This window comes from Labeo rohita, chromosome 24, assembly GCF_022985175.1.
Source record: "Labeo rohita strain BAU-BD-2019 chromosome 24, IGBB_LRoh.1.0, whole genome shotgun sequence".
NCBI lineage: Eukaryota > Metazoa > Chordata > Actinopteri > Cypriniformes > Cyprinidae > Labeo > Labeo rohita.
In genome coordinates, this window is record NC_066892.1 from 16,378,362 (window position 1) to 16,387,835 (window position 9,474).

The 9,474-nt window shown below is 35.0% G+C and overlaps 1 long non-coding RNA gene across 1 annotated transcript; it reads left to right on the forward strand.

Annotated features, from left to right (window-relative positions):
* Positions 1 to 675: 675 nt before the first annotated feature.
* On the forward strand, positions 676 to 9,055 carry LOC127155871 (uncharacterized). The gene is made up of 3 exons (XR_007825653.1): positions 676 to 781; positions 1,714 to 3,058; positions 8,047 to 9,055. It is a non-coding gene; the product is annotated as an uncharacterized LOC127155871 (long non-coding RNA).
* The last annotated feature ends 419 nt before the right edge of the window (positions 9,056 to 9,474 follow it).

Genomic DNA, 9,474 nt, shown 5'->3' on the forward strand with positions numbered 1-9,474 from the left:
GAAGCTCAACTAGAGTGACCACAGCTTCTTGGTCACTAGTTTAAGCAAGGCCCTTCTCCATCAATTGCTGAGCTCTAGGAGAGTCCTAGTTGTTCCATACTTCTTCCATTATGGATAATGGAGGCTACATGCTTCTGTGAACCATCAGTGCAGCAGAATGTCTTTTGACATCTTCCCTGGATCTGTGCCTTGATGCAGTTCTGTCTCTGAGCTCTACAGGCAGTTCATTTGACCTCAGGGGTTGGTTTTTGCTCTGATAGGCATTTTCAGCTGTTTGACCTTTTATTGAGAGGTTTGTGCCTTTGCAAATCATACTCATTCAAATGAATTTGCCGCAGGTTAACACCACTTGACGTTTAGTAACATTTACAAGCAATATGAATGCTTCTGAGCTAAATTTTAAATGTCCTACAAAAGGGTATGAATATTTATGCAACAGAATCAGTTTTTTATTTCTAATACATTTGCAAAGTTGTTGCAAACCTCTTTTTGCTTTGACATTATAGTGTATGGTTTGTAGTTTGATCTGGTCATTCAAAGCAGTTTAACATAAGGCTGCAACATAAAACTTGAAAAAATGAAGGGGTATTGAAACTTTCGCAAGGCACTGTAAAAACCCCGCAATAATTTGGAAACTAGGGGTCTCTTATGTTGACACGTTGATGACTCTTATGAAACGGAATTTAGTCAGCTGCCAGAGCATCTCGGCTGCGTTTACATTTGGCGTCAAAATGCGTCTTGTATTCGGATGTTTTCAACTTATGGGACACATACCTGCCTGGTAAGATTAGTCTTAATGTTTTTGTGTAGCTTTTGGGAGGACATGTTACATGTAATTAGAACATGTAGTTACAGAAAGAAGAAACGATTATGTGAATAGGTTATCGTTTTACCTCAAACTGCGTTGACTACGACGATTGTTTAGCTTATTTATTCATTGCTTGTTTAGTTTTATTGGGTGTCAGTCGTTTCTGGTGTCAGTTACGGTGGAGATCGAAGTTAACCAACCGCTTGCTTAAGTGCTGTTGCTAAAAACAATGTAGTTGTTTGTGTTTATATTTCATACATGTGAACCTGGATCACAAAACCAGTCATAAGGGTAATGTTTTAAAAAAAAATTAGATTTGTACATCTGAAAGCTGAATAAATAAGCTTTCCATTGGTTTGTTAGGATAGGACAATATTTGGCTGAGATTCAACTATTTGAATATCTGGAATCTGAAAAAAAAAAAAAAAAAAAAAATCATCTAAATATTAAGAAAATTAAAATCCAAAGTTCTTAGCAATGCATGTTACTAAACAAAACTTAGTTTTGATATATTTACGGTAATTTCGTGGAACATGTTCTGTACTTAATATCATAATGATTTTTTGGCATAAAAGAAAAAACGATCATTTTGATTCTTACAATGTATTGTTCTTGTTGGCTATTGCTACAAATATACCAGTGCTACTTAGTGGATCAGGGTCACATATTTTGAAACCTCTTTTGATTGAGGTTGACTTATTAAGAACATTTTGATGGTGTTTTAAGGTAATGTTACCATTCAAAAGTTTGGGTTTTGTATGTTAAATTATAAACTAAATAACTAATATACAAGTGTTTGTCTAAATAGTTCACACCAAGTCTTTTTAATGTCACTAAATGGGTCTTTAAAACAGAACTAGCAGATATTGAGTGTAAATAACTTTTTTTTTTTTAAACTCTTGCAGATGCCTTGCAAAAGCGCTTGGGAACTACAGTGACCCAAAATAAGCACTGCTCAAAATCCACCTGATTTTGATCCATATTCACTACATCCAGCACAAAGATTCAGCAATAATGCCACGATCAAAGGAACTTCCAGAAGATGTAAAAGAAAAGATAATTTTTTACCATACGTCTGGTAAGGGTTACAAAGCTATTTCTAAAATTATGGGACTGCATCGATCCACTGTCAGAACTATAATTTCCAAATGGAAAACACATGGAACAGTGATGAACCTTCCAAGAAGTGGTCGACCCACAAAAATTTCACCACGGACACAACGCAAAATCATCCAGGAAGTCACAAAGAAACCCAAAATAACGTCCAAGGAACTGCAGGCTTCTCTTGCTTCAGCTAAAGTCAAAGTTCATGACTCTACAATCAGACGGAGACTGGGCAAAATTAGGAAAGGCGAGATGGTATCGAAGCGAAAAACTATGCCGAAAAAGAACATGCATGCTTGTGTCTTGTTCAAAAATAATCTCCAGGAAGATTCTCAAGTTTTTGAGGAAAATATTTTAAAAACAGAAGTGGCAGAAGTGGAAGTCTTAATCTGATAAGAGGCCCATCATGTCCAGTGTAAAACTAACAGACAGCAAGTATTAAAAAAATGTATTTTGTATCTGTATTTACTTATGGTGACATATTTTTTTATATTTTGCTGTGTCAGGTATGAGTACTCACTGAATAAGGCCTGACTGAAAAAATAAGAAAAATACTCATCTATATTACTGTTCCTATGCAAAGGAAATAAAATATAAGTTAAAAACATGCATGTCAAATAACTGTCATGTGATTTATTCAAAATTCAACTACATTTGTGTTATGTCTTAAACCTGGATTATTGTCAAATGCTATCCCCGGTTTCACAGACAAAGCTTAAGTCTAGTCCCAGACTAAAAAGTAAGTATGAGCTGTTTCAGCTGGAAGAAACTTGCACTGACTGATCTTAAAATAGTCATGTGAAAAAGTTAGGACACCCTATTGAATTTCATGGTTTTTTATATCAGGACATAATAAAAAATTATCTGGTCTTTGGCAGGTCTTAAAATTTGGAAAATAAATCCTCAGATAAACATCATCACATGACATTATCACACAGTGTCGTTATTTATTTAAGAAAAATACAGCCAAGAGGGAAAGGCCACGTGTGACGAAGTTAGGACACCCTATGAGTCAATTGCCTGTAGATTCACTTTTAGCAGTAATAATTTGAAGCATTCATTTTCTGTGTGACTTTATCAGTCTCTCACATGGTTCTGGAGGAATTTGGACCGCTCTTCTTTTCACCGTTGCTCCAGTTCATTGAGGTTTGTGGGCATTTGCTTATGCACAGCTCTCACCACAGCATTTAGCTAAGTCAGAATGAGCTCTGGACTTTGACTGGGCTATTGCAACACCTTGATTCTTTTCTTTTCAGCCATTCTGTTGTAGATTTGCTGGTGTGCTTGGGAGCATTGCCCTGTTGCATGACCCAATTTTGGCCCAACTTTAGATGCTGAACAGATGCCCTCGCATTTGACTCTAGAATACTTTGATATACAGAGGAGTTCATGGCCAACACGATGACTGTGAGGTGCCCAGGTCCTGTGGCTACAAAACAAGCCCAAGATTATTAGCCCTCCTCCAGCATGCTTGTCTTTTGGTATGAGGTGTTTGTGCTGTTATGCTCTTTAGTTTTTCACCAAACTTGGCACTGTGCATTATGGCCAAACATCTCCACTTCGGTCTCGTCTGTTCAAAGGACATCATTTTCGTAGACTTGTGTTTTGTTCAGATGCAACTTTGCCTAAACTGTGCTGCAATGGGGTTTTTTTAGAGAGAAGAGGCTTTCTTCTGCCAAGCCTTTCAAACATGGCATTTTTGTCCCATATTTTTCTAATTGTATTGTCATGAACTTTATCATTTAACATGTTAACTGAGGCCTGTAGAGTTTGAGGTGTAGTTCCTGGGTTGTCTGCCATTTCTTTGAGCTTTATACGGTCTGATCTTGGGGTGAATTTGGGACGTCCACTCCTGGAAGGAGAAATGTCTGTTAAATGTCTTCCACTTGTAAATAAACTTCAAATTGTTCGGAAATGGCCGTATTACTCTTCTCAGATTGATGGCAGCAACAATTGCTTCTCTAAGATGAATGCTGATGTCTTACCTCCTTGGCATTGTGTTCACACACACCTGAAGGCTCCAGACCAGCAATCTGCCAAAGCTTATGCTTTTATAGAGGTGCTCAGACTTGCTGATGATCAGTTAATCAAAGGTATTTGATTAGCAGTGCTTGCCTGTTATTTACCCTCTTAATTCCAATATTAACAGTAAGGGTGTCCTAACTTTGCCATGTGTTGTTGTTCATCTGAGGTTTTATTTTCGAAATTTTAAGACCAGCCAAGGACCAGTTTTTTAATGATGTCCTGATACGGAAAACCATGGAATTCAATAGGGTGTGCTAACTTTTTAATAATATATCAGTGCCTTTGTTTTGTCTTAAGATGCGCACCTGAAATGTTTTTTTTCTAAGGCATGTTTATAACCCTGGTGAAAAACACACCAAATGCTGTTAGGTATGTTTTGATGTTGGGATGCTGGTTAGGTATGTTTTACTGCTGGTTTATGCTGGTCCTTTGCTGGTTTATACTGGTCTTTGACCAGCAACACAAGACACAACAACAAAAATGCAGGTTAGCACTTACGTCATGATTTGGTCAGTCACCCAGATGCACAGCCACATTGGCGATACTCGAACTTAACAGCATGGTTAATGTACTCCTGAATACTTTGTTCTGCTAATTTATGCTGTCCACACCTTGGGAAAAAATGTGTGGAAGCTACTAAATTATATAGAGAATGTCTTAGTAAGCAGAAAAAGGCACAATATTTTGACAAACTAAGGTTAATAGGTGGTAAAGATCTACGCAAGCAGTATTAATTAAGATATCAACCTAATGTTTCACCTTCCTCACCGAAAATGATAAGAACAAACACAAATTGTCGATTCTTGGCCTGGAAATACTGGTTCACTTTGGCTAACCTCAAATGCCTTTTGTTCCTAAAACAGTTTTTTTTTTTCACTCTTTTCCTTGATTTGTTATAACTTTTGGCAGTCTATAGTACTTCAAATGTTTTTCCAAATCCGACCAATTAGTACAGCCCAAAACATGACAATAACTGACCATTTTCAGCAGCGATAATCAGTAAAATATGCCAGTTTCGTTCGGTACATTGGCATTGTTTACATTCGCTACCGCCAATATGGCCGTTTGATTTCACGACGCATTGTGAAAACATTCTTTAAAGAAGTGGAAAAATACAGCTTTTGAAGTAAAGAAGATGTGTAGTGAATAAAATGAGTAAAAACATTTGTAAAAATTATTCCTAAATCTTTACACAAGAAATCTATGGAAGCCTGTTTCTGCCACTAAATAAAAAAGTTAATTGCGATTTTTATCTCACAATTCTGACTTTTTTTTTCTCGCAATTTCGAGTTTACATTTTGGCAATTCTGACTTTTTTCTCTGAACTGTGAGATATAAACGCACAATTGCGAGTTATAAAGTCAGAATTTCGGGATATAAACTAACTCACAATTGATATATAAAGTTATAAGTCCATTTCTGAGGAGAAAAAAATTGTTCACAGAATTGCGAGTTTATATTTCACAATGTTTATATCATGCAATTCTGACTTTATAACTCATAATTGTTAGTTTAAATCACACAATTCTGACTTTATTTCTCAGAATTGCATTGTTTATATCATGCAATTCTGACTTTATAACTCGTAATTGTTAGTTTAAATCACACAATTCTGACTTTATTTCTCAGAATTGCATTGTTTATATCATGCAGTTCTGACTTTATAACTCGTAATTGTTAGTTTAAATCATGCAATTCTGACTTTATTTCTCAGAATTGCGAGTTTATATCACGCAATTCTAACTTTATAACTCGCAATTGTATAAATCACACAATTCTGACTTTATTTCTCAGAATTGCATTGTTTATATCATGCAATTCTGACTTTATAACTCGTAATTGTTAGTTTAAATCACGCAATTCTGACTTTATTTCTCAGAATTGCATTGTTTATATCATGCAATTCTGACTTTATAACTCGTAATTGTTAGTTTAAGTTTAAATCACGCAATTCTGACTTTATTTCTCAGAATTGTGAGTTTATATCACACAATTCTGACTTTATTTCTCAGAATTGCATTGTTTATATCATGCAATTCTGACTTTATAACTCGTAATTGTTAGTTTAAATCACACAATTCTGACTTTATTTCTCAGAATTGCATTGTTTATATCATGCAATTCTGACTTTATAACTCGTAATTGTTAGTTTAAATCACACAATTCTGACTTTATTTCTCAGAATTGCGAGTTTATATCACGCAATTCTAACTTTATAACTCGCAATTGTATAAATCACACAATTCTGACTTTATTTCTCAGAATTGCATTGTTTATATCATGCAGTTCTGACTTTATAACTCGTAATTGTTAGTTTAAATCATGCAATTCTGACTTTATTTCTCAGAATTGTGAGTTTATATCACACAATTCTAACTTTATAACTCGCAATTGTATAAATCACACAATTCTGACTTTATTTCTCAGAATTGCATTGTTTATATCATGCAATTCTGACTTTATAACTTGTAATTGTTAGTTTAAATCACGCAATTCTGACTTTATTTCTCAGAATTGCATTGTTTATATCATGCAATTCTGACTTTATAACTCGTAATTGTTAGTTTAAATCAAACAATTCAGACTTTATTTCTCAGAATTGCATTGTATATATCATGCAATTCTGACTTTATAACTCGTAATTGTTAGTTTAAATCAAACAATTCAGACTTTATTTCTCAGAATTGCATTGTATATATCATGCAATTCTGACTTTATAACTCGTAATTGTTAGTTTAAATCATGCAATTCTGACTTTATTTCTCAGAATTGTGAGTTTATATCACACAATTCTGACTTTATTTCTCAGAATTGCATTGTTTATATCATGCAATTCTGACTTTATAACTCGTAATTGTTAGTTTAAATCACACAATTCTGACTTTATTTCTCAGAATTGCATTGTTTATATCATGCAATTCTGACTTTATAACTCAGAATTGACTATTTCTCAGAATTGCATTGTTTATATCACGCAATTCTAACTTTATAACTCGCAATTGTAAGTTTATATCTCACAATTCTGAGAAAAAAGTCAGAATTACGAAATATGAACTCGCATTTCTGAAAAATAAAGTCAGAATTGTGAGATTAAAAAGTAGCAATAACTTCTTGGTTTTTTTTTTTTTTTTTTTTTTTTTTTTTTTTATTCAGTGGCAGAAACGGGCTTTCATAGAAATCAACTTGAAAGTCAAGCGCCTTCGAATATTCTCATATTCGTGTAAACAATGGGGGAGCCTGGAGTCAAAAATGTTGTTGTATCTCTCAGTGAACACTAGATGTCGCTGTATTTCTCTGCATTGTGGCGTATGACGCTTCACTCGCTCTACGGAATTCCTATGCCAATAATCTCCAGCTGCAGAGAGCAAAGACCTCAACACCTCTTACAGCTCTGCATTGCACACGGGTAAGATTAAATACGTGTCAGCCACTCAGGTTTCAGGATAATATATGCCTAGCAAGGGATATTTGACCGAATAAGTGGCCGTTTACAACATACATTAAAAGCTTAGCCACGCTAGAGGAGTTTGTGAATAATACATGTTGTTTTTTTTTGTATATCAGTCGTTTACTTTGCATTAATATGCCCTACGCGTCACTTTACCAGGTTCTTGTAGCTAACCAGCATTGCATTTGTCTTAAAAGCATTCATTACATTTTTTTTATCCTGCCCACAGTGATTTAATGCAAAAGTAGAGAAATGTGATGCACATTTACCTTAAATTTTCTTTGCCTTGACCCCTCTGAAAGAGAAAAGCCTACTTTTAACTCTAGGTGTTAACTGTTTTTACCCTAATTTGACTTTAGTAGATAAAATGGTGAACAGACAGAATTGTATTTGAGTTTGCTGGACAGTTAATGAATGGCTATTAGGTCAGAAAGTCTAGCCTTGAACTAAGAAGGTGTCTATAAATGTATAAAGGTGTCCAAAATTTATAAAGTAATCTAAAGTAAATGTCAATGTCCTCTTCAGCCAACTAAATGGCTTATGTCACCATAAGCAGTTTGACACCACTCCTTGTTTATTTCCCCTGCTGTAAAACCAGAGTTGGTTTAGTAATTTACTGTTACGAGAACCAAAACCTGCTTTGTTATTTGCTTTCTCACAGATGCTTTGTGTTTGGGCTCTACTGTAAACCTGGATCATCCTGTGAAGATTCATCAAATGCATAATGCCACGATCAAATGAACTTCCTGAAGAGTTCAAAGAGAAGATCATTTTCTACCATAAGGCAGGTAAAGGATACAAATCCATTTCGAAGATTATGGGAGTTCACCGCTCCACAATCAGATCCATAATCTGCAAGTGGAAAATGCTGGGAACAGTGATGAATCTTCCTAGGAGTGGTCGACCGTCTAAAATCTCTTTGCGGGCGCAACGTAAAATCGTCCAGGAAGTTGCAAAAAACCCTGAAATAACATCTAAAGAGATGCAGGCTATTCTTGCGTTATCTAAAGTCAAAGTTCATGAATCCACGATCAGGAAGAGACTGAACCGAATCAGGCATCGTGAGAGAGTGTCGAGGCGAAAATCACTGCAGAAAAAGAAGAAAATAAATGCTCATCTCTTGTCAGAGAAGAAGCTACAAGAAGACGCTCACGTTTTTGAGGAAAATCTTGTAAAGACAGAAGTGGCAGAAGTCGAAGTTTTTATTTTGTAAAGAAACAGGCACAACAATCCACTGTAAAAACATGTTGCCACCAGTGTTACACTTCTAATAGGCTTTATTTTGTACTTGTATTTAATTCTGGCACCGTATTTGTTTTACGTATTGCTGTGTCAGGCATGAATATATTTTTATGTACAGTTTATACAATATACATATCATTTTGTTTACTCACTAAAGTGGTTCTGTGCAATAAGACTTGCAGTAATATTTTTGTTCATCTCATTGTATGAGGCCTGACAGCAAAACACCAGAAATGTTTGTCAGTATTACTATTGTAAACAAATAATAAAAAAAAAGCATGCATGTCAAATGTTTGTCATATCAATTGCTTGGGTTATGACTTTGTTGGGGCCTAAAATGGAACATCTGTAGAAAAGTGTGTAAGCATTAATGGGTTTTTATTGTTTATTTTCTATACTAAAAGTCATGTTTCAAGTTCTTGTGGAAACATTACGTAGAGTGCTAATATAATGTACAGTGTTGTGAAAATTTATTTGTCCTCCTCCTGATTTCTTTTCTCTTTCCATATTTTTAGATACAGTATAAAATCTGGAAATTTAAAATGTTGTTGTGCTACCTTTAGCAGCAATAACTTCAGCTTAACTTAAGATAATTGGAGATTTGTCTTTCACAGCTCTATGGTGGAATTGTGGACTGTTCGTCTTTGCAGAATTTCTCTATTTCAGTTTAGTTGTAGGGGTTTTCCAGCAAGAACGCCCCGTTTAAGGTCCAGCATCTCATTTGGGTTCAAGTCAGGACTTTAATTTTGCTTTCTTTGAGCCATTTAGGTGTTTACTTACTTTTGGTTTGGATCCTTGTCATCCTGAATAATGCAGTTGTGCTTGAGCACAACTTTACTAGGCCTTC